Here is a 21,750-nt window from a genome sequence, read left to right on the forward strand (position 1 = left end):
CCATCTGAGAAATTCTACCCAGAAAATTCCAGGCCCCATTCCTATTAGTAAAGTTGATGGTCAACTGCCAAGAAAACCTAGGAGGTTCTCGGGGTCAATAGGGCAGGATGACTGCACACCGCCTCCCTGACCGTGAAATATGCCGAGAACACCAGTGAAAATAAAAGCCCTGGGCCTTCACTCAGCAAAGGGCCTCTTGTTTAAGTACAGAGCATATCCCTTAAGTGAGTTTCCTCCTGCTTCCATCACAAGCTAGGTGGCTTAGACAGGAATTACTGTCTCACTGTTTAGGAGGCCAGAAACCCAAAATCAAAGTACTGGCAGGGTCTGTCTTTTTCTTTTTCTTCCCTGAGACTCAGAATCTGTTCCAGGCCTCTCTCCCAGCTCCTGGTGGCCGCTGGCATTCCTAGGCTTGTAGACATATCGCTTCAATCGTGGCCGCTTCCTCACATGACCGTCATCTCTCTGTCCCTATGTGTCCTTTTCCATCTCTTAAAAGGGCATCACCAGTCATTGGAGCTAGGAGTCACCTTCAGCCAGTATAATGTCGTCTTGATCTTTATCTTAACTCCACCCGCAAAGACTCTGTTTCCAAATAAAGTCACATTCTGAGCTTTGTAATGAGCGTGAATTTGGAAGAGCACTGTTCAGCTCACCCCACCATGCCCTACAGCTTTCTGGGTCATTCCTCTTGGCCTGTTTGGCCGTCTGCATCTCTTACGAGTCAGGAGCTGTGGTTTAACCTCTACCCGCCCTTCCCCCATGGTGAGCTCCCTGTGTACCTAATGAGCAGAAGAATCAAAGAAGGAAACTGAGGCCCAGAAGTGCAGACTGACTTGGCCCGGGTCACACGGCTCGTCATGGGGGAGGCTGAGCTGGAAACCAGCCTCACCAGCTGTGTCCCGCCTCCCACGCCCCCTCCCTGCACCCGCCCACCCATGGTGTCTCCTTTTGAAGACCCCGAAGCAAATAAAGCAAACCAGCGGCAGGATTGTGAAAGGCTGTGATGCTTGCCTTTGACCCTGGTCTCATCTTAACAGCACCCAGAATGTTTACAAGGCTCAGTTATTCATTCTCCAGCACTGTCCCAGGCCCAAGGTCAGGTGACTAGCGGTGTTCTTGCACCTGTGTATTATTTCGTTTGTAGGGTTTAAAGTCGCCTTTGGGAAGCACCAAGGTGTGTTTGGCATTTCACAGACAAGGAGCCGAGGCCTGGGGGAGAGTGAAATTCCATGCTAGGACTTCAGCTCAAGTCTCTGTATTTCTAAAGCCGGACTGAGTCTTTGAGAAAATGCGGTGTACCCAGAACTGTGCCAGACGCAACATAGATGCTCACTAAATACCAGCTAAGACTCAGGCTTCTGAGTCCAATGCATATCGTTCTCATCCCCAGGTAGAATTTTAAATATTTTTCGGATTAAAACATTATTAACTTTATTTGGCTGGGTCTGGTCTCTGGCGCTCAGGATGTTTGTTGCAGCATGCGGGTTCTGTGTTCTGGCACACAGGCTCAGTAATTGTAACGTGCAGGCTTAGTTGCCCTGTGGCATATGGGATCTTCGTGGCCTGACTAGGAATTGAACCCGTGTCCCCTGCGTTTGAAAGTAGATTCTTAGCCTCTCCACCCACCAGGGAAGTCCCTAGAACTTTAAATATTTAAGAAACGAAGACTTCAGAGTCTAGACACATGCCAGAACCCAGCAGCACAGATTTGTTGATCTGCGGCAGAGCGCTTTGCACCCCTCCATGGCTTTGCCTTCCAGAGTCACACTGCAGGGCCAAAGCTTTTTACAGGGCTGCATCCCTGTTGAACAGACACTTAGCATATTTAAGTTGGGGTCCAGGGGAACCAGGGTGTTGGGGGAGATACCTAACGAAGGCTGTTTTCTCTTCAAGGGTGCAGTAAAATTGAAAAGTAACCCCTCAAGGGCAGCCACTTGTAAATTAGGAAGGAAGGGGGAAAAAAAGGTCCCATAAAGACACGTCACAAGGGGGTTTGACTAAGCAGAGGGAACTGGAAAAAGAGAAAAGGAGGCTTGCACGTTGCTTGTAAATTGGTGAATAAATTCTGTTAAGGAAAAGATTGGATTCACATTCAACGTGGGAAACAGGGAAAGGCCTTTTCTTGCACGCTGAGAAGTTTGAATACACTTTCAGGAGCTCTTCGTTATCTCAAATTAAATCTTAAATTGGGCTTGTGGTTCTCTGTGAATTAATACTCCGGCCTCTCAGCCCTGCTGCCGAGGTCATTCAAATCTAATGGTGGAAATGGTCGCAGGGTCAGCCCTTGGTCGGCGCTGTATAGAAGTGCCTTAATGATGCCCCGGACGTTGCGGCCGGGCGGCTGGGCGGCGGGCACTGGCGTGGGGGAGGGGCTCAGCAATCGCAGTGTCGTACAGGCGGCCCGTGTGGATGAGGAAGTACAGATCTCGGGCCATCCCACCGTTCAGCGCTGAAGCAGAGGGCCGGTGCTTCCTGAACCAGGAAGATGTGCGGGAAGCCCCCCTCACCTGCATGTCAGCCATGGTGACCCACGTCTCAGGATGCCACAAAGGTGAGGGTCACCCATCCACGTGATCACATACATCAGTCCAGAGACAGTCGGTTCTTTGGACAGATGGGGGAGAAAGGCTTCCCCTGGGGCATAAACAGACCTTGTTTGGTAAAAACAGCCTTGGCCCCTAATGTCAGGGTGTTTGCATAAATGTCTGCATATATCCCTGCAGATGTGTGCATTCCAGCCCAGCCGAGTGTGCACTGGAGCGAAATATACAGCGATACCTACTTCTCAGTGGATTCCTTGACTTCGCTATTTCTCTCTGCCCCGGTCTTTTTTTCCTCCCTTAAGTGGAATTGTCAAGCACTCATGATGCTCCCAACTTGCTCATTGGTAAAATGGAAATAATAATAGGGCCCACTTGAGAAGGCTGCTAGATTAGAACAATTAATGAAAGATAGTCAGCGCAAGTGGCACGCACAGTACAGGTTCAGAATTAACTGGGGCTTGGCACGTAGTAGTGTAGGTTGTACTGTGTCTGTTGTTAGTACCTGAGTGTCTGATCACATTTGGCACATAGTAGGACCTTACTGAAGCGACTTAGCAGCAGCAGCAGCAGGACCTTAACAAATACAATGTGTTGTTATACATTAAGTTGCTATATATAATTGGGAAGAGAAATTTTGTTTTGGCATGTCACTTCCTCAGGAGATTTGACCCCAAGGCTGTTCTTTCAGGACCCCAGCCTGCCTCTCCGTGGGGCTCTAGCAGATCCATCTGCAAGGCACATCAGCATCGTTGAACATGGTAAAGGATGACCAGAATGGCTGATCTGCCGAAACAGTGAGCGCTGGCACCAGTCAAGTGCTGCTGGGACACCATACTCTGCAAAGAGCTTCACACAGTTACATCAGAACGGCCTTCGGGAGGGAAGCATGATGGGCAAGCCCATTTTACAGATGAGTGTAGTAAAGGTCGGAGGTATAAAGTCACTGAGAAGGTGGTGGAGCTGAGGTCTGGGTGACTGCAGGACCAGGTGTATAATTTCCGAGACCCACCCCTGTCATCCACATTTTCCTCCCAACCCCCTTCTGGCTCCGTTTTCTGGCAGGGAGACTCTAGGGTTTGAAAGCACCTGAAAGATGAGGTCCTGGAGAACAGGTAGAAACCACATCCGCCGGCCTGTGGTATTGTTTCAGGACGGGAGCCCGGCTCACCCTGCTTCCCTGGTAAGGAGGGGCTTCTGGACGGGTCTGTCTGTCACTGCGCGGTGGGCTGGCTGACACGGTGCCAACAGAGTGGTGGGAATTGTCAGCAGAGGGAACTAGCTCCTGCGAGTGCGTAGGTGCAAATCGCGGCAGGCATCGGCAACCGGGAGCCCCGGTGTCTCTATCAAATCCTCAGGCCGTGAGGCCTTAATGACACCCCTGCCAACCACACAGGACGCAGCCAGTGACAGCAGGGAAAGAGGCTGCCGGCTGATCTCATCTGAGTGCCCCTCTGGGGTCCTGGGGACACCAAGGCCCGGCTCCTGCTCCCTGTCGCAGCGGCAAAGATGATAAGAGAGAGAGCCGTCCCCAGAGAGGACAGTGTGGGTCCAGAGGCGAGGTCAGGGCCAGGATGCAGAAGCGGAGGTCATCCCTGTGTGTCAAGGAAGCCAGGGCTGAGAAGGAAGGGGGTAGTTAGGCGGACATCAGGGCCTCACCTGCCGTGGATGGGCTTCTGACATCACCACCGTCACTGTGGCCCGTAACTGCAACTCACAGGGTATTAATGCTCCCAGAGTGACATTTATCCTTGCTCACAATTGTCCTTGTGGTGGTGGCCTGGTTGCTCAGTTGTGTCCGACTCTCTGCAACCCCATGGACTGTAGCCCGCCAGGCTCCTCTGTCCATGGGATTCTCCAGGCAAGAATACCAGAGTGGGTTGCCATTTCCTTCTCCAGAGGATCTTCCTGACCCAGGGATCGAATCTGCATCTCCTGCATTGGCGGGCAGATTTTTTACCACTGAGCTACCTGGGAAGCCCAGTTTGTAACAATACATCATATTTATCGCATCCTACTATGTGCCAAAGACGATTAGACACTTATGTACCAATAACACACACAACACTATCTATGCTGTGTGCCAAACCCGGCACTGTCAATTCTGGTACTGTATCATGCGCCAGTTACCTGTTTTATCTTCCAGGTGGGCTCTCAGTTCCCCAGCCAGAGATTGACCTCTTGCCCCCTCCACTGGGAGCATGGAGTCTTAACCACTGGACCACCAGAAAAGGAGAAATTTTCCCAGTTGTCTTTCATTAATTGCCGCTACCATTATTGTCTCTGATCCCCCAGCCTCTTAATCAAGTACTGTTGTTATTTCTGTTTTACAAATGAGCATGGCTGGAACTCGGCACTGGATTTGAAACCAGGCGATGGAGGTGAGGACACCTCTGTCGCTGGAGCAGCAGCTTCTGCATCCAGCACACACACTGCCCTTTAGTCCTAACATGCGCGTGTGATTCTCCCCACTTCACATGTGAGGAAATTGAGAGCCCTGGAGGTGAAGGAACTTGCTGGAGCCACCTGACATGAATTGTAAGACTGGATTTAAGCCCTTGGCTCTCCCCTGTCACCGTGCTATCCCAGGCTTAGATGAGCCACAGAGGTTGGCAAATGAGAGTCCGGTCTGATCCCCAAGGCAGGAAAGTGAAAGTGAAGCCGCTCAGTCGTGTCTGACTCTTTGCGACCCCATGGACTGTAGCCTACCAGGCAGGCAAGAGGACTGGAGTGGGTTGCCATTACCTTCCTCAAGGGATCTTCCTGACCCAGGGATCAAGCCCAGGTCTCCCACATTGCAGGTAGATGCTTTACTGTCTGAGCCACCAGGAAAGCCCAGAGGCTGGAGGGCCAGCTGTTGCAAGGCTTCAAGAAGGCCCAGGAGCGGGCCCAGAATGTGGTGCAGCCAGGCCCAGGCTTGCTCATGTGGGACAAGACATGGGTTGAGCTTCCCTGGCAGCTCAGTCAGTAAAGAAAAAGTGAGAGTGAAAGTTGCCCAGTCCTGTCTGACTCTTTGTGACCCCATGGAATTCTCCAGGCCAGAAGACTGCAGCGGGTAGCCTATCCCTTCTCCAGCGGATCTCCTCAACCCAGGAACTGAACCGGGGTCTCCTGCATTGCAGGCAGATTGTTTACCAACTGAGCTATCAGGGAAGTCTGCAGTGCAGGAGACCAGGGATCTTCCCTGGGTCAGGAAGATCCCCTGAAGAAGGAAATGGAACTGACTTCAGTATTCTTGCCTGGAAAATCCCTTGGACAGAGGAGCCTGGCGGGCTACAGTCCACGGGGTCATAAGAGTTGGACACGACTCAGCAACTAAACCGCCACCGTGGGTTGTGAGCCTCTGGACACCCCAGTGCAGAGGAGGGAGGCCGGGTACATATAATATGTGTGTGTGTGTGTGTGTGTGTGTGTATAAATATTTGCTCTGAAGAAAGGAACACAGCATGACTGAGAGTCCATCTCTTTCACTCACCTCCCCCTTGCCCCTCTGTGCCTTTTTGATTTTTAATTTTTTTCATTAAGAGAGTGGTAGCAGCTATCTGACTACTTCCACAGCTTCCTGACAAGGCCTGCAAAGGAGAGTAAACAAATTACCCATTACCAGGGAAGCCCCATCTGCCCCCCTTCCCCCTCCAGGCAGATTCCCTGTGTCTTCTTTCACCTCCAGGAGATATCCTCCAAGGTCACTAAATTAAGCCTTCAGACAATCGAAAAATTGAATCTCAGTACGTCTATTTTCCTAACAAAATTTCCGCAGCACCGATTGGGTCTGACAGGTGCGTCCGCGCGCTCTCCGCGCTGTTCAGGTCGATTTGGCCGGGCAGGACAGCATCAGCGTGTATTGGAGGGAACGTGCGTGTGGCTCCGGGCCCCCTGGGAGTCGCGCCTCACCCCTCGGTGCTGCAAAGGACGCTTTCCTTCCGTGCGCAGAGCTGGCCGGCCTTTTCCTCTACTCCCGTCCTCACCCGCTGCAGCCTCCAGGTCCGGCGCTTCTTTTTCAGTTATTTATCGAAAGCGCTGTTGCAATCATTGCAAACACATTTAGGAATATCTGGAATCCATGTTTTCTTTGCCAGCACTAACAGTGCAGTCCTTGTCAGAGGGGAGGGACAGGGTGTGATATCTGGGAGGTGGAGATCGGGCGAGAAGGAGGGGCTTTGCTCCCAGCACCTCAGGCTTTGTAGCTGCTGCGGCCTGGCTGCTGGAGGGGCCTAGAAAGATGAGAATCTGCTAGGAGGAGGAGGATGCGGACCTCAACTCCCTGATGGCCAGCTCGGTGACTCTGGAGGTCACGCCACCCTGCCGCCGCACCCCCCCCCGCCCCGCATCCAGCCTCATGTCCTCCTCCTCAAGTAGTGTCCCAGCCAGCACTTCCAACAAAGACTGCACATGCGCTGCTGGGGGCCTGGGACATCCCCTCTAGTAGCCCACTGTGAGTGACTTATCTTAAAAGCTCCAGGAGACGTTTGCATTCCATTCAGATTACCTGTGTCCCTGTAAGTGCAAAAGTGAGGCTTTTCTTTGCTTGGATGTGAGTAACGCTGATGCTCCAGGAAGATGTACTGGGTTTATCCTGTGGCTCGGAGTGCCCGCTGGGTACCCAACCTGGGAATCCCAGTGCATGTCCCCAGCTGCACGGTGCCAGCATCCACGACCGCCATGGTCAGAGTGGGCTGCCCACTATTAGGTGAGACCTCGGGCAGGTCACTTAAACTTCCTTGTCTTGAAATTTTTTTTCCTCGTCTATGATACCATGACCATAATGCTGTCTACATGTTTAGGGGCATTGAGAAGATCGAAACTGAAAATTCTTAAAAAGCGTGAAGCGTCATCCCCAGGCGTAATAAGTGCTCATTACATGTTTGCAAAAATAGCAATTGTTAAAATTACGTCCAGAAGCTTTTTAATGAGCACCTGTTGCTGTCCATTCCAAGCCCTAGAACGAAGCCTCCAAGAAGATTCGGGAGCTGGTAGCGGGAGAGAACCACACTTGATGGGTTCTGACATTGTTGCCGCTGCTGCTAAGTCACTTCAGTTGTATCCGACTCTGTGCAACCCCATAGATGACAGTCCACCAGGCTCCCCCGTCCCTGGGATTCTCCAGGCAAGAATTCTGGAGTGGGTTGCCATTTCCGTCTCCAATGCATGAAAGTGAAAAGTGAAAGTGAAGTCGCTCAGTCATGTCTGACTCTTCCCGACCCCAGGGACTGCAGCATTGATGGGCCCTGTGTAAGTCTGTTTCTTGAATGACCTTCCTCTTATCTTGGGTTGCTTCTGTTTTTCCTGGATTCGTGTGCTCATTTCTTGGTCTTCATAGCAGTTGTCTGCTGCTGCTTAACGGCTTATCCCTAAAGCCTTATGGTTTAAAACAACAAACATTTACTATCTTACAGTTTCTGCAGGTCAGACGTCAGCGAGTGGCCTAGATGGATGGCTGTGTCTCGAGGCCTCTTGTCAAGTTTCAGTTGAGCCGTTGGCTGGGGCTTTGGCCGCTCAAGGCTTGGTGGGCTGTTGGTTTCACGTCCAAACTGGCGCGCACACGTGGCTTTAGGCAGGAGGCTCAGTCCTTCACTGCGTGGGCCTCTCCACGGAGATGCTTGGGCTTCCTCAACATATGGCAGTTGGCCAGGTGGATGGCCTCAGGGTGCAAGAGGCAACTCCCGCGCCTTTCAGACCCTGATCTCAGACACCACACACGGTCAGGCACTGAAACCTCACCTGCGTTCTAGTCACTGGAAAAGAGCCACTAAAGACGGTGCTTCAGGAGAGGGGACACTGACTCCACGCGGCAGGGGTAGCTGTCCAGGAGCTTGTAGGCATGTTTCCACGTGACCGCAGGCTGCCACTTCCATCCGTGGGTTCCCACGGACGTGTGATGGGCTCACAGGCTCAGCCCTTGGCAGAGGCATGGGGCATATAAGGAAATGTGTCTTCCCTCTGCATCAGGGAAGGCGTCACCTCCTCTGGAGTGGCTATAAAGGGACAGCGGACTCCCCAGAGGACTCCGTTCCCGCAGTGGGCTCACGGAGGCCAGTGGGACAGCAGCGGCGGTCACTTCAATGAGGCAACCTTGAACTCCTCCAGCCGCAAACCTTTGAGAAGTTCTTCGAAGACAGATACTGGCCATTTATAACCATTACAGCAGTGGCTTTTGAAATCACCAGTGGTATCTTATTTTCTCCCCTGAGAGTTAGGAAACTTGCCTTGAAAAGTCACTTCTTTGAATAGTGTGGTAGGTGCGCCGTCATCAGACTCATCTGAGCCTCTGTAGGGTACAGGGGACAGAGCGAGCAGCGTCAGCACCGTTTCTCTCTCTGTTACACCAGTTCCCTTCGCTCACATTCTTCCTAACCTACTGCTTCTTACCCCGTCGCAGACCTGATTCTGCTGGACAGCCTGGCCGTCTCCTTCTCTTCCCCTGCCTCCCCTGCCTCCTCGCCCTCGCTCTGCGTTACCATGAGGAAAGATCGGGTGCCGACCCGACCCACAACATGCAGTGCGGGCCGCTAGGTTGTTACACCGCCACTAGGCTCTGTGCTCCTGTTTCTGGTTTTCCTTTCTCTTCTGTTCCTTGTGGCTTCCCTGGTGGCTCAGCTGGTAAAGAATCCGCCTGCAGTGCAGGAGACCCCAGTTCGATTCCTGGTTCAGGCAGATCTGCTGGAGAAGGAATAGACTACCCACTCTAGTATTCTTGGGCTTCCCCTGTGGCTCAGCCTGGTAAGGAATCTGCCTGCAATGCGGGAGACCTGTGTTCAATCCTGGGTTAGGAAAACCTCCTGGAGAAGGGAACAGCTACACACTCCGGTATTCTGGCCTTGAGAATTCCATGGACTGTAAAATCCACGGGGTCAGACATGACTAAGTGACTTTCACTTTCTTTTTCTGTTCCTTTACTGCCCACTGTGTTTCTTCCTCCTCTGGGTTGCTGACACATGTGTAAGAATCCTGAATGCTTGTACGGCACTTAAGAGTTTTCACAGCAGTTTCCTGAGCGTCATTTCCTCAAAGCATCCTCTATGAAAGGAGGTGGGATGATACCCATTTTGCAGATGAGGATGCCAAGGCTTTTGGAGGATTGGGAAGTTACTCAGAATCACGCAGCTGATAGGTGGAAGAGACAGCCTTCCAGCCAGGCCCTGCTGGCTCATAGATTTTGTGCTTTTCCTAGCATAACATACAGACAGACTGTACAAGTCTCTGAGGCCAAGTGTGGTGTTTCATTCTGCTTTATATCCCTTTGGCTTTAGCTAACATTTCAAGTGAACAAATGGACAAAAGTGAATGAATGAAGCCAAGCCATCTTCAGTCAAACTCAAGTGCTGCTCACACACACAGCCCCGAGGCTGGCCTTGGCGTGCACCTCAGTTGCGGAAAGCTGGAAGTTGGTATGTTGGAGCCCCGTAAGACCAGAAACGCTGTGGCCTGAATGACAAAGAGATGCGGACACTTCCCTCTTCTCACAAGTCTCGTAAATCAGCATCGTCTGTGCTGAGCGGGGGCCTGTGAGTGGTGACCGCCAATGCCAGGAGACCCGAAAGGCTGATCTGGGCCACCGGCCCCATCCACCCCTTGCCTGTGCTGAGTCTGCAGAATGTTGAAGTAAGGGGTTAGTTTATAAAGTGAGCCCCAGGACAGTTTCCAGGATGACAGTGCATGTACCTCATAAATCGGCACAAATTGCATCTCTCTCTGTGCCCGGCAGCTCCCAGGCAAACCACCATTCCCTTAGAGGTCTGCAGGTTGCCATCCGGAGAAACACAGGCAACGTGGAAAGCGAATCCTCGACAGGAGGCAGGTGTGCAGACGGGGATGGAGGCTGGCAGGTACCACGTGGTCTGGGATGTGGAGCGCGGTTGCTGAGGATGCGTTAGGTACAGTTTCCTTTGTTGCAGATAGAGGCTGGATTTCAGAAATCCTTATTCTGTTATTAGATGTCCCTCCAGCTTCTAAATAGATTTAGGAATTTGGGGAAGCAGACAAAGAGGAAAGCTAACCTTGGTGTTTTACATGTATCAGATGGCTAGACTCATTTATCCAGAGCCAGTAATATTGGGAGATACATAAATACAGTGGCGTAGTTTTAGTTATTATCATGACTGTTTGTAACAGGCATGTATACATTCTGCTGTTGTCTGAGTGATCACAGCAAGCTTTATCTCCAGTCTTTTCAAGGACTCAATCCTTTCAAGAGGTCTAGATGTTGTTGTAAATGTGCCCATTTCACAGAGAAGGCAAGTGTAGCTCTAGAAATGAAGCCCAAGGAGGACTAGCTAATATATGGATTTGGGTCCGATTTCTCTCTTTCCAGCTTTTTCTTTAATCCTCTCATTATTATAGGGGTCTTTGTGTTATTGAGAAAACAAGTGCCAGCCTTCTAATAAAATGTCTCTGCCTAGTCAAATTATTTGATACTTCAATCTAACTTTTATTCTTTTAGCTAGGACATTCAAAGTGATATGCAAAATACCCTAATAGGAAATAGAGACTTGCAACTTACATATTGGTAACTTATCAAATCCTCTTAAAGGGGCTCAGTCACAAAGATGACTTTAAAAGGGAAGCAATCCTTTAAAATGAAGCGTCCGCTGGCATGTATCCAGTCCAGTTCAGTTCAGTTCAGTTCAGTCGCTCAGTCGTGTCCAACTCTTTGCGACCCCATGAATCGCAGCACGCCAGGCCTCCCTGTCCATCACCAGCTCCCGGAGTTCACTCAGGCTCACGTCCATCGAGTCCGTGATGCCATCCAGCCATCTCATCCTCGGTCGTCCCCTTCTCCTCCTGCCCCCAATCCCTCCCAGCATCAGAGTCTTTTCCAATGAGTCAACTCTTCGCATGGGGTGTCCAAAGTACTGGAGTTTCAGCTTTAGCATCATTCCTTCCAAAGAAATCCCAGGGCTGATCTCCTTCAGAATGGACTGGTTGGATCTCCTTGAAGTCCAAGGGACTCTCAAGAGTCTTCTCTAACACCACAGTTCAAAAACATCAATTCTTCGGCGCTCAGCCTTCTTCACAGTCCAACTCTCACATTCATGCATGTATTAGTGAATTATAAATTGGTGGAGGTATGCTGGACATGGCGTGAAATCAAACTGAGCACTTAAAAATATTAACACAGTTTTTCATACACAGAGCAGCTTTGGACCTTATGGCAGTCCTGTGGGCTAGACCACTTATTATAACTGCATTCCACAGAGAAAGAAACAGAGACGTTCAGTGACTTGTCTGAGAACACACGGTCGCTGGAGACTTCATCCTTTACTAGCCTTACGTCTTGAAGAGTTAGACAAACTGGACTAGAAGAAGAAACTAACGTGGAGGAAAAAAAAAAGAAAACTGTTGCCAAAATATTGCTAGGAGACACTTAGAAAAATCTGCTGGACCTTGTTTAGTAAGAAAAGAGGCCAAATTTGAATCTTAACTCATTCAGAGTACTTTGTTGTTTCTGACTTTCCATGAAGGCAGGGATCTCAGATGTATCATCAAATATATTTGAGACGAATTAGAAGACAGTGTAAAATGATGCACCTGCTGAAGCGGACTTCTTCACAGTCTCGCTGTCCTTGTTCCCTCCCATGTTTTTCACTTCCAAAATACACTGTGACATGAAAATTGTGTATTCAGATTGTTCTATTGATTGGTTGGGAAAGTGACCTTGTATGCACACATGAAAATGAAGAGATCTATATCACAAGGCCCCTTCTCTGCGCAGAAGCAGGCATGACAGTGGACCAGAGGCGTTTGCTTCACACCTGGGTTGCTTCTTCCTTCTCGAAGGCTCAGAGCCCTTGGAAAGAGCCTTCTGTGGGGCTGAGTGGGTGTGTCTATGTGAGGACCCCTGACAGAGGGCGGTTGTTGGGGCAGGCATCAGATTTCCATAGACGTGAAAAAGCCCCCGGCTGTAGCCGGAGGGAGGGGGCTTTCTTTGCAGCTTGGACAGTGGCTCCCATGGGACTGAGTTCTGCTGTCTCTCGTTTGCACAAGGGCACACTATCACAGGGACTTCCTGGTGGCTCAGTGGGGAAGAATCCGCCTGCCTGTGCAGGAGACGTGGGTTTGGTCCCTGGGTTGGGAAAATTGCCTGGAGAAGGGAATGACAACCCATTCCAGTATTCTTGCCTGGAAAAATCCCATGGACAGAGAAGCCTGGAGGGCTCCAGTCCGTGGGGTCACACACAACGGAGCGCCCAGATGATAGCAGCAGCGCCGTTCGCATGGACCCACCTGAAGGAACTCTGGCTTGGAGCATCCTTGACGCTGGGAAGGAGGGATCCGCCCCAGTATCTTCAGACACCTCTGCTCCCGGCATGTAATCATGCATGCTGACTGAAAGAAAGGGAGTGAGTACTGTGAGCCCTGCGGAGGCAGCGCCCCATTTAATCCTCACAACGACCCTCCCGGTGGATGGCGTTAGGCTGCTTGCCTGGTGCAGAAGGTGAGTCGCGGGCATGCATAGCAGCTCGCTTCAGATCAGGCAGCTGGTGAGTGGCAGAGATGAGGCTGGAACCCAAGATCTTGTATCTAAATTCAGACCGACTTAATTATTCTCTGCCTCCGAAGCCCCTGTGGTTTGGATTCCTAATCACAGGACTGAGATGAAATAGAATTTCTTAGCTGAGGGAGCCAGGCAGTAGATGGGCCTTTGCCAAGAACTTTTTTTTTTTTTTCTTTTTAACCAGAGTCAGAGGTTAGCAGAAAGAGATGAAAGATGGATGGGGAAGTAGACTAAGAGAAATGAAGGTTATTCTCCAAATGTAGACGCTTCTTCATCCAATGCCTTGGAATCCAGAGCCCAGAACATATTAACGAGAAGGTACAGAACCACAAATTGTTCTTAGCTGCTTAGGGAGGGAGAGAGGAGGAGAAGACAAAGCAACATGTAGAAACATTAAAAAAAAAAAAAGAACAAGAACAGTGAGCTGCATGTAGATGGCTTTTATTGGAACGGCCAGGCTGAACTGGAAGGCTTGCGCTGTGTAAAATGTCAGCTGCTCTTATCACGGTTCATGGAGATTACCTTTCAAGGCGAGTTTCATTTTCGTTGCTTCCAGGCCTTGGAGAAGTGGACAAGGCAGTGACTCCTTTATTTCCTAATCCTCGCCAGCAACTTGCCGCTTCCTCTGTGTTTTCTGTCATCCTGGATGATACCGCATCAAGGCAATTCATGGCAGCGGTGGAACCAAAAGCAATTTAAGTCAGAAATGGACAAATATGGATGTCGTTTATAAGGCTTGTTCAGAGGCCTCTGACATCACTCAAAGCCTAAACACTTCTCGGGACTGAGACACTTTTTTACCCCAGCAATGCAAGGCTGGAGATTTAATACAGACCGCTTAGTGAGGTGTCCGCGTGGGTCTTGCCTAGAAACCATTTCTTGGGGGAAGCAAGTATTTTGTATTATATACTGAGATGGAGAGAGAGAGAAATAGTGATTTGAAACCAAAGTGAATTTCCCAAGGTGAATTTACATGTATCACTTTGATTCACTTGTGGTAACACATCACTTCTCGGCCTTTGGGCTGAGATTGAGTGTATATGCAGGGACAGCAGCCGTAGGTCTCATGGACTTGGGCATGTCACGTATGTATGGACATGGTGGTTGGAGAGTTACCTTTAATTTAGGTAATTTCCATAATCACTCTGCAGAAATAAAATCCATAAAGGCGTGTAGTTTTGTCCCTACTTTACAGCTGAAGAAACTGAGTCTCAGACCCTGCTCAAGGGCAGACACCTTGAGTTGGGAGAATTCACTCCCTAAGGCTCCAGAGGTCTTTTTACACCACCTCGCTCTAGTTTCTGGAGCACCCTGCAAAACAAGAAGGCAGAAGCCCTGTTTTGGCCACAGTCTTCTCTCTGCATCACGGGCTGTGGGAAAGCTCGTGGCGTGGGCACCTCCTTGTCGAACTCTGTGGGGCTCTGCTCTGGACAGGAGTTCTCGTGGGTGGGAGAGAAGCACCGGAAAGAAAGCCAGGGAGCGGGGGCTACGTGGTGGTCATCTGTAGGAAGCAAAGCCAGGTGTCATCTGAAGGCGGGGCGGCTCGTTCACGCCGAATGCCAGAAGCCCAGGGACATTAAACTCAGGACAGAAACACTTACCAAACGCCAGAGGACCAAGGAGCACGTCTCAGGGAAAGCAGACACTCTGGCATTTCTGAGACACTGAACTGTTGAGACACCACAAGAAGCAGTTGCTAACTGCTAAGTCATTTCAGTCATGTCCAACTCTGTGACCCCCATAGATGGGAGCCCACCAGGCTCCCCCGTCCCTGGGATTCTCCAGGCAAGAACATTGGAGTGGGTCGCCATTTCCTTCTCCAATGCATGAAAGTGAAAAGTGAAAGTGAAGTTGCTCAGTCATGTCCAACTCTTAGCGACCCCATGGACTGCAACCCACCAGGCTCCTCCATCCATGAGATTTTCCAGGCAAGAGTACTGGAGTGGGGTGCCATCGCCTTCTCCAAGAAGCAGTTGAGTCTTTCTAATTTATTTATGTGGCTGTGCGAGCTCTTGGTTGCGGCACCTGAGATCTTCATCGCTGCTCACCGGTCCTCTAGTTGCAGCGTGCCGGCTCTCCAGTTGCGGTGCACGAGCTTAGTTGCTCCACAGCCTGTGGGATCCTTGTTCCCCAAGCAGGGATCAAACCTGGATGCTTAACCCCTGGACTACCAGGGAGGTCCCACAGTTGAGTCTTAAAATGGTGATGCTTTGTGCGCACACACATATATACACAGAATGTTTTCTTTGGCTGCAAAAGAACCATAGAAGAATGAGAATTAAAAAAAAAAAAAAAAAGAATCCCAAAAGGTTATATGTGCTGCATGAATCCATTTACAGAGTTACCAAAATGGGGAACAGATTAGTGACTGCGGGGGTCGGGGGAGCAGGGGCAGGAGGGCACCGGGGGTGGCTGATTGATCAAGGGCCACGAGAAGGATCCTGGTGGGGATGACAGTGGTTGGTACCTTGACCATCGTCACATCAGTTTCTTGGTTGTGATATGCTACAGACTCATTCTGTCATGGTTATCTCTTGAGAAAAACTAAACGTTTAGCTTTAAAAAGTGGCGGGAGCTTCCCTGGTGGCTCAGTGGGCAGGAATCCTTCTGCCAGTGCAGGACGCGTGGGTTTGGTCCCTGGTCCAGGAAGACCCCACATGCCACAGAGCAACTGCACCCGTGTGCCACAGCTGCTGAGCCCGGGCTCCAGAGCCCGGGAGCCTGGGCTGCAGAGCCAGGGAGCCGCCGCCGCTGAGCCCAGGCTCCAGAGCTCATGCGCCACAGCTGCTGAGCCTGGGCTCCAGAGCCCGGGAGCCGCCGCCACTGAGCCTGGGCTGCAGAGCCCGGGAGCTGCTGCTGCTGAGCCTGCAGCCTGGGAGTCAGGGCTCAGCAACCCGAGGAGGCATCACAGCGAGAAGCCCGCGTACCACATGGAGAGTAGCCTCCGCTCGCCGCAGCTAGAAATAAGCCCACGCAGCAGGGAAGACCCAGCACAGACAGAAACAGACAAACAAATACATATATATTATAAAAAAAAAAAAAAAAAGAATCGTCCTCAAAAAAAGAAACGTGGTGGAGCATTTGGGAAAAAATTCACCTATGAGCCCTCCACCCAGAGAGTCGCCGTTTCTACCCTATTCTCTCTCTCTTTGCTTCTTCCTCTCTGTCCAGAGGCTATGTTTAATCCTCCTGGTCCGGCATGGCTTTTGGTGAAAAGGCAGCATCTAGGTCCCCTTCGAAGAAGCCACGGGGCTGTGGGTAAGGAGTGGGCACGTGTCACGTGCAGAGCTACAGCCAGCTCCCCAGCCCTCCTCCTGGTGCTAATCGGTGTTAAGGTTTTGCCATAAATATTACTTATGGCTGTTAATTGAGCTGCATCCCGGACTGTCAATACATGTTTATTTTCCCATTTTAATTTCCCTGAGTTCCCACAGTTATGGGGGTAAGACTGGCAGAATAAGCTTAGGTTTGAGGGGTGCTGCCCATCTGCTATGTCACCTCCATCCCTGGTGGATATTCCTGCCAAGTGACATGCATGGTTGGGGACAATCAAACAGAGACAAGGAAGAGGTGGGCATGTCTTGAAAGCCCCGGCTCCCAGTTACCAGCTCTCTCCCCACGTGTCTTTTGCATGACCTCCCAACTCCAGGCACTAGCTAAGCCTCGAGGCAAATGCAAGCAAAAAAAACCCTCCCTTAGTTTTCTTTCTGTTGTGACCACTTATTAGCTGGGTGACCGGGGCAAGTCCCTTCGCTCCTTCTTCCTGAGTCTCAGCTTCCTCATCTTTCAGCCAAGTTAGTAAGTTCCTAGGCACTTGGAAGTTTAAATGAGCTGGCATGTGTGGACTTGCTTTGCAAACACACAGATTTGTGAATGAGTTAAACCATCATCATCATGGGATCCCACTGTCTACAGTGCCTCACATCTGACTTCCACTGTGCACTCATGGAATATCTTGTTAATATCGAACTCGGGTCTCCAGCATTGCAGGCAGATGCTTTAGCATCTGAGCCACCAGGGAAGCCCACAGAATAATTAGCATTGCTAATCTGGACTGTTCCGTGTCCCTAACTGCCTGACACTTTGTGAAACCTTGAACCGCTCTGGGCCATACTTTTCTCATCTTCTTCTCATTTTAAAGAGAGACCCTTGTGTGGGTTAAGTGTGAGGAGGGGTAAGGTATAACACACAGTTAGGACTCAAGTACATCTTCGGTTGACTCATTCAAGAGTCCGCCAACCAGCTGGTGTACAGGAGCACCTGGCCATGCAGTGTGGTTGTAATGAAGAGGGATGATGACATAGCCTTCTTTAAAGTGACGGTAGCATAAGAATTTTCATGTTAATTGTATGTGGGGAGGGTAGGTTATGTTATTCATGCATTTCATTTCAGGACCTCAGCAAGGAATTATAAAACATCTTTTTAAAAAGTAGGGTCTTAGATTGCTGGGCTTCAGTGGAACTGATCTAATTCACCGCCATACAGGGCCTGCAGACATGTAGGGGCCCGGGTCTTCTCTCGGGGAGAAGACATGTAAGTGTCATATTAGAGAGTTGAGGTGCCGTCAGCATCTGCCCTCCGAGGGGGCCAGGAGAAGCGCGTCATATGGGGTCAGAGTGAGCAGAGGTGTGTCTCGTAAGATGATCCAAGGGGAGTTGACTCTAAAGGGATTCAATCAGGAATTGAGGAGGAGGAGGAAGAAGAGCTGGAAGTGGGTGTTATAGGGTCTAAGATGATCGCAAAAGATGCATGTCAAAAACAAGATGGGATGAAGACAGGCTTAAAAGTTTTCACGCGACAAGAAAGAAAGAAGCAAAAACCTAATAGATAAAAATACCACCCCCCCCCCACACACACACCCTTTCTTTCATGGGGTTGTTGATTGGAAAGGCAGCTTTCAACAGGGCTGGCTGTTTCACCGCAGCTGTAAGGAACAAAATCCTTCAGCTCCTGCTCTCACGTCTGAGCCCTTGCTTTTGGCAGTAATTCCTCTTTGCCATTTTTTTTGGCACCCTCGAAAAGTTTCCATAAATAGTGCATTTAATGGACTGCGTCCCTTTATGCCTGTCAGCTACCATAGCAGTAGACGAAAATGAAACAAAAGCTAACACTGGAATATAGACGGCTCACAATTCCATGCCCTTCATGAGCTTGTACCTCTAGTCTGTGTTGCTTGGTAGATTTGGAAAGCCGAGGGCTCTTTCCTCCATTGCTCACTCGAGAATGCCCAGCTCAAGGGCTGAGATTTGCCCGTGCTTTTGGACATTAGCAAGCTTTGCATGCAGCAAACCCGGGAACGAAATGTGGTTCTCTGCTATGGATTAACTGGGAGTCCCTTGCTCAACTTGAGCGGGGAATCCAGTCTAAAGGAGGACGTGAAAATAAAAAGGCACAAACGAGTGAGAAAGTTAGCAGGTCAAGACAATGGAGGAGCGAAGTAACTTATCCCCTCTCCCGTCTCAGCACAGATGCAGATGACACATCATTAAGTTAAGTCCCCGATACAAAGGCAGCCGGCATCTCTGCTGCATCAAATATTTAGCCGGAGCCAAGAGCAATTTTTTTTATTATGTTTTTTATAAGTTTGATTTACTAATCTTCAGTGCACTCCCTATTTTTAGAGGTTGGCTCATATTTTTAATTTGTTTTCTCTGAAGCACTGAATCCTTGCTTGTGTTTTTCAGCGGTCCACTCAGTTCCTAGTGGCCGAGCAACACTGAAAAGCATAATTACGTTTCCTAATTATGTGTAATTAGGCAAAACCCAGATGATGTATTCAGCATGCTCTCGGAATAGCCAGGGGTCAAGGACTGTTGGAATTCAGTAACATTTTTATAAATAAGCCTGCTGCGTTATTTAACTTCATGTGGGGGTCCAGGGTGGTCCTGGGTGCCTTGTAGACCGATACAGTGATTGAAAATATATAGCATTCATTTATTTAGCCAAGGAAAACTATAATTGATGCTCAGCCTCCTTAGCCTCTCCCTCCTCTTCTTTAAAACCTGAGTTTAGATTTGCTATTCCCAGCCCAAGAGAGGCCCTCTAAACCCAGACCCATAAAGTTCTGCTTACTGACAGCCTAAGTGATATTTATTTTTTCCAAGCTTAATCCTTTTGAAACATGGAGAAATAAATACATCCTCTTATCTACCATATGCCTGGGATGGGAAATAAATTCTTATTTTCCTGCGGCGTGGTACCAGTGGGCTACAGTGAATAATTTGGGCAGCCTCGCCAAAGATAATGGGGAAGCCTTCTCTATTACTAGTGATAATTATGAATCTCATAATAGAAAACATCCCTAGCCGGAGCATCAATCAGGGAAGATAAACAATGGGAAATGATAGGTATACAAAAGGGAAAATGGCAGCGGCCCATATGGAGAGAGAGGCCACGGGATTCTGGCGGGGTTATAAATCATGGAGTCCAATCATCCCCACGTAATTAATATCCTCAAATTAAAACATACGTTCTTAAAGCAAGATCTCACAGACTCTTCAGCAGGGCAGCTGGCTGCCTGACAAGATAACATCCGGGAACCACAGGGCCCTCCCACCTGCCTGAGCTCCTTCTTTACGACACGGGCTGGAGTGGGCTGCAGCTCACAAGGTCCCCACTGTGAGCTCCAGTGACCCTGCTCCAGCCCACCCAGCACCGTCCACCACGAGGTCAGAGCCGGCAGGGGCCTTCGCGACAGCAGAGACTGGTCCACGAAGGCGCTCAGTTCGAACTTCCTTGACGAGCCTTCCAGCGCAGCAGACACGGGCAAAGGGAAAACCTTCATTCCAAAGGGTGCTCGTCTCCTCCTAGTTAATAACCCTGCATCAGGCGCTTCCTTCTTATCTGGCTGTCATGCTTATCCAGTCCCAGGGTACTTTATTGGACTTATTTTAAAAAATAACAATAAAGCAGTTCATTCATAATGGTGAGAAAACAGTATCTATTAGTCTATGACTGCTGCTCAGAATGGAATTTAAGACAGTGGTTGGCTAGGTTATTTACTGCACCACGTGCGGCCACCGACAGGATTTCTAGCCTTTCATCATATTGGTCTGCAAGTAGAAATTCACTGACTGTGGGCCTTCCTGACATGAATCCAAATAGGACTCTCCCACCCACCCCTCATTTATGAACGGGTCAGAGATTTGAGTCAGTTGTCAAATATGTCCTACAGGCCACAAAATGTGCTCACAGTCTTTGACTTATAGGCTCAGTATAATGTTTGCTAAAACATACGTTTAAAGAATACGTAATTTTTTGCCCCAAAGCAAGGGTCCTCCCGTGCCATATAATTTACTAAGTGTGACTTTACCGTGTTGTAGCCCATATTGTAGCCAGCCTCCACAAGGCAAAAAAAAAAAAAAAAAAAAAAAACAAAAACCTCCAAGCTGAGATTAAGTGAGTAATGGACAAGGTAACTAATGTTCCCAGAAGGATGGCCTTCCAGACACTCATTTTAAGTGACAATACGGTTGCAGGTTGAGATGTGTAGTCTTGTAGTAATTTAACCGAGTTACGGGGAATCAAGAGGCCACATCGTAAACTGGCGCTGAGTGGATATTCCCTATGCACATTTGAATGATCCTCTGCCTCACTTTCCCCATCTAAAGTGAGTGGGCTTGGGCCTCATTGTGCCGCCAGTTTTTCCCATAGAATGATTCATTTGGAAGTGCGGTCCTCGTCCAGGCTTAACCAGTTCTGAGACAGCAGCTGTGAAGGGCTGGATGCGGAAGCGTGGCAGCGGGGAAAGACATAGACCTTGGATCAGGCAAAACTGGGTTTGAATTCGGACAGCCATAAGAATCTGTGACCTTGGGGAAGTTTGAGTTTTCACTTTTTCTTTTTTTAGATTTGTTTGTTTTGAAATCAATTTCGCCTTACAGGAAAGTCACAAAAATAATGCAGAGCACCCATGCATTCTTCTCCCAGCTCCCCACCTTTCCTGATACTAACATGATGTGTTCTCCCCAGTCTTAGAAATTCACACTGGTGCAGTACTATTAACTCAACTAACAATTTGCATTTCGCTGGTGTTTCTACTCAGGTTCTCTCACTATTTCAGGATTCAACCTGGGTACCACTCTGCCGTTTATTGTCTCGTCTTACCAGCCTCCTCCGATCCGCGCTCGTTTCTTGGTCTCCATTAATATTATTATTTCTTAAATGACCTTGACACATTTGAAGAGTCTGGTGACTTATTTGTGTAGAATATCCTCAGTTTAGATTTGTTTGATGTTTTATCCTAATTAGAATGAGGTTTTGTATTTTTGGCAAGAAAACCCATGTGTGGTTTGCCCTGGCTCAGCCCATCATATTGAATGGTACGTGGCATCAAAATGTCTTATTACTGGTGGCGTTCGGCTTGATTTCTTGGCTAACGTGTTGTCTTCTGAATTTATGCACTGAAAGTTACTTTTTTCCCCTTTGTACTTAGCGCGTATCTTGAGGGAGTTGCTTTGAGACTATTTCTCTTGAAATTTTCATTCACTAATTTTAGCATCTCTCTGTGGATCTTGCCTGAAACAGGTTGTTCTGATAACTTTCTATTTCCGTCATGTCATCTACCCTTGTTTTATTTTTATTTTTATTGAAACGTAATTGATTTACGCTGCTTCAGGTATACCGCAAGCTGATTCAGTCATATATACATATATCTTTTTTCAAATTTTTTTCCCTTATAGGTGATTGCAAAAATATTGAGTAGAGTTCCCT

At 49.2% G+C, this 21,750-nt stretch overlaps 1 protein-coding gene across 1 annotated transcript in view; it reads left to right on the top strand.

Moving 5' to 3' along the window:
- The window catches only part of WWOX (WW domain containing oxidoreductase), a 919,972-nt gene that overhangs the window by 581,416 nt on the left and 316,806 nt on the right, over positions 1 to 21,750 (top strand). The window lies entirely within an intron of this gene.

Source organism: Capra hircus, chromosome 18 (genome assembly GCF_001704415.2).
Source record: "Capra hircus breed San Clemente chromosome 18, ASM170441v1, whole genome shotgun sequence".
In the NCBI taxonomy this organism is placed as follows: Eukaryota; Metazoa; Chordata; class Mammalia; order Artiodactyla; family Bovidae; genus Capra; species Capra hircus.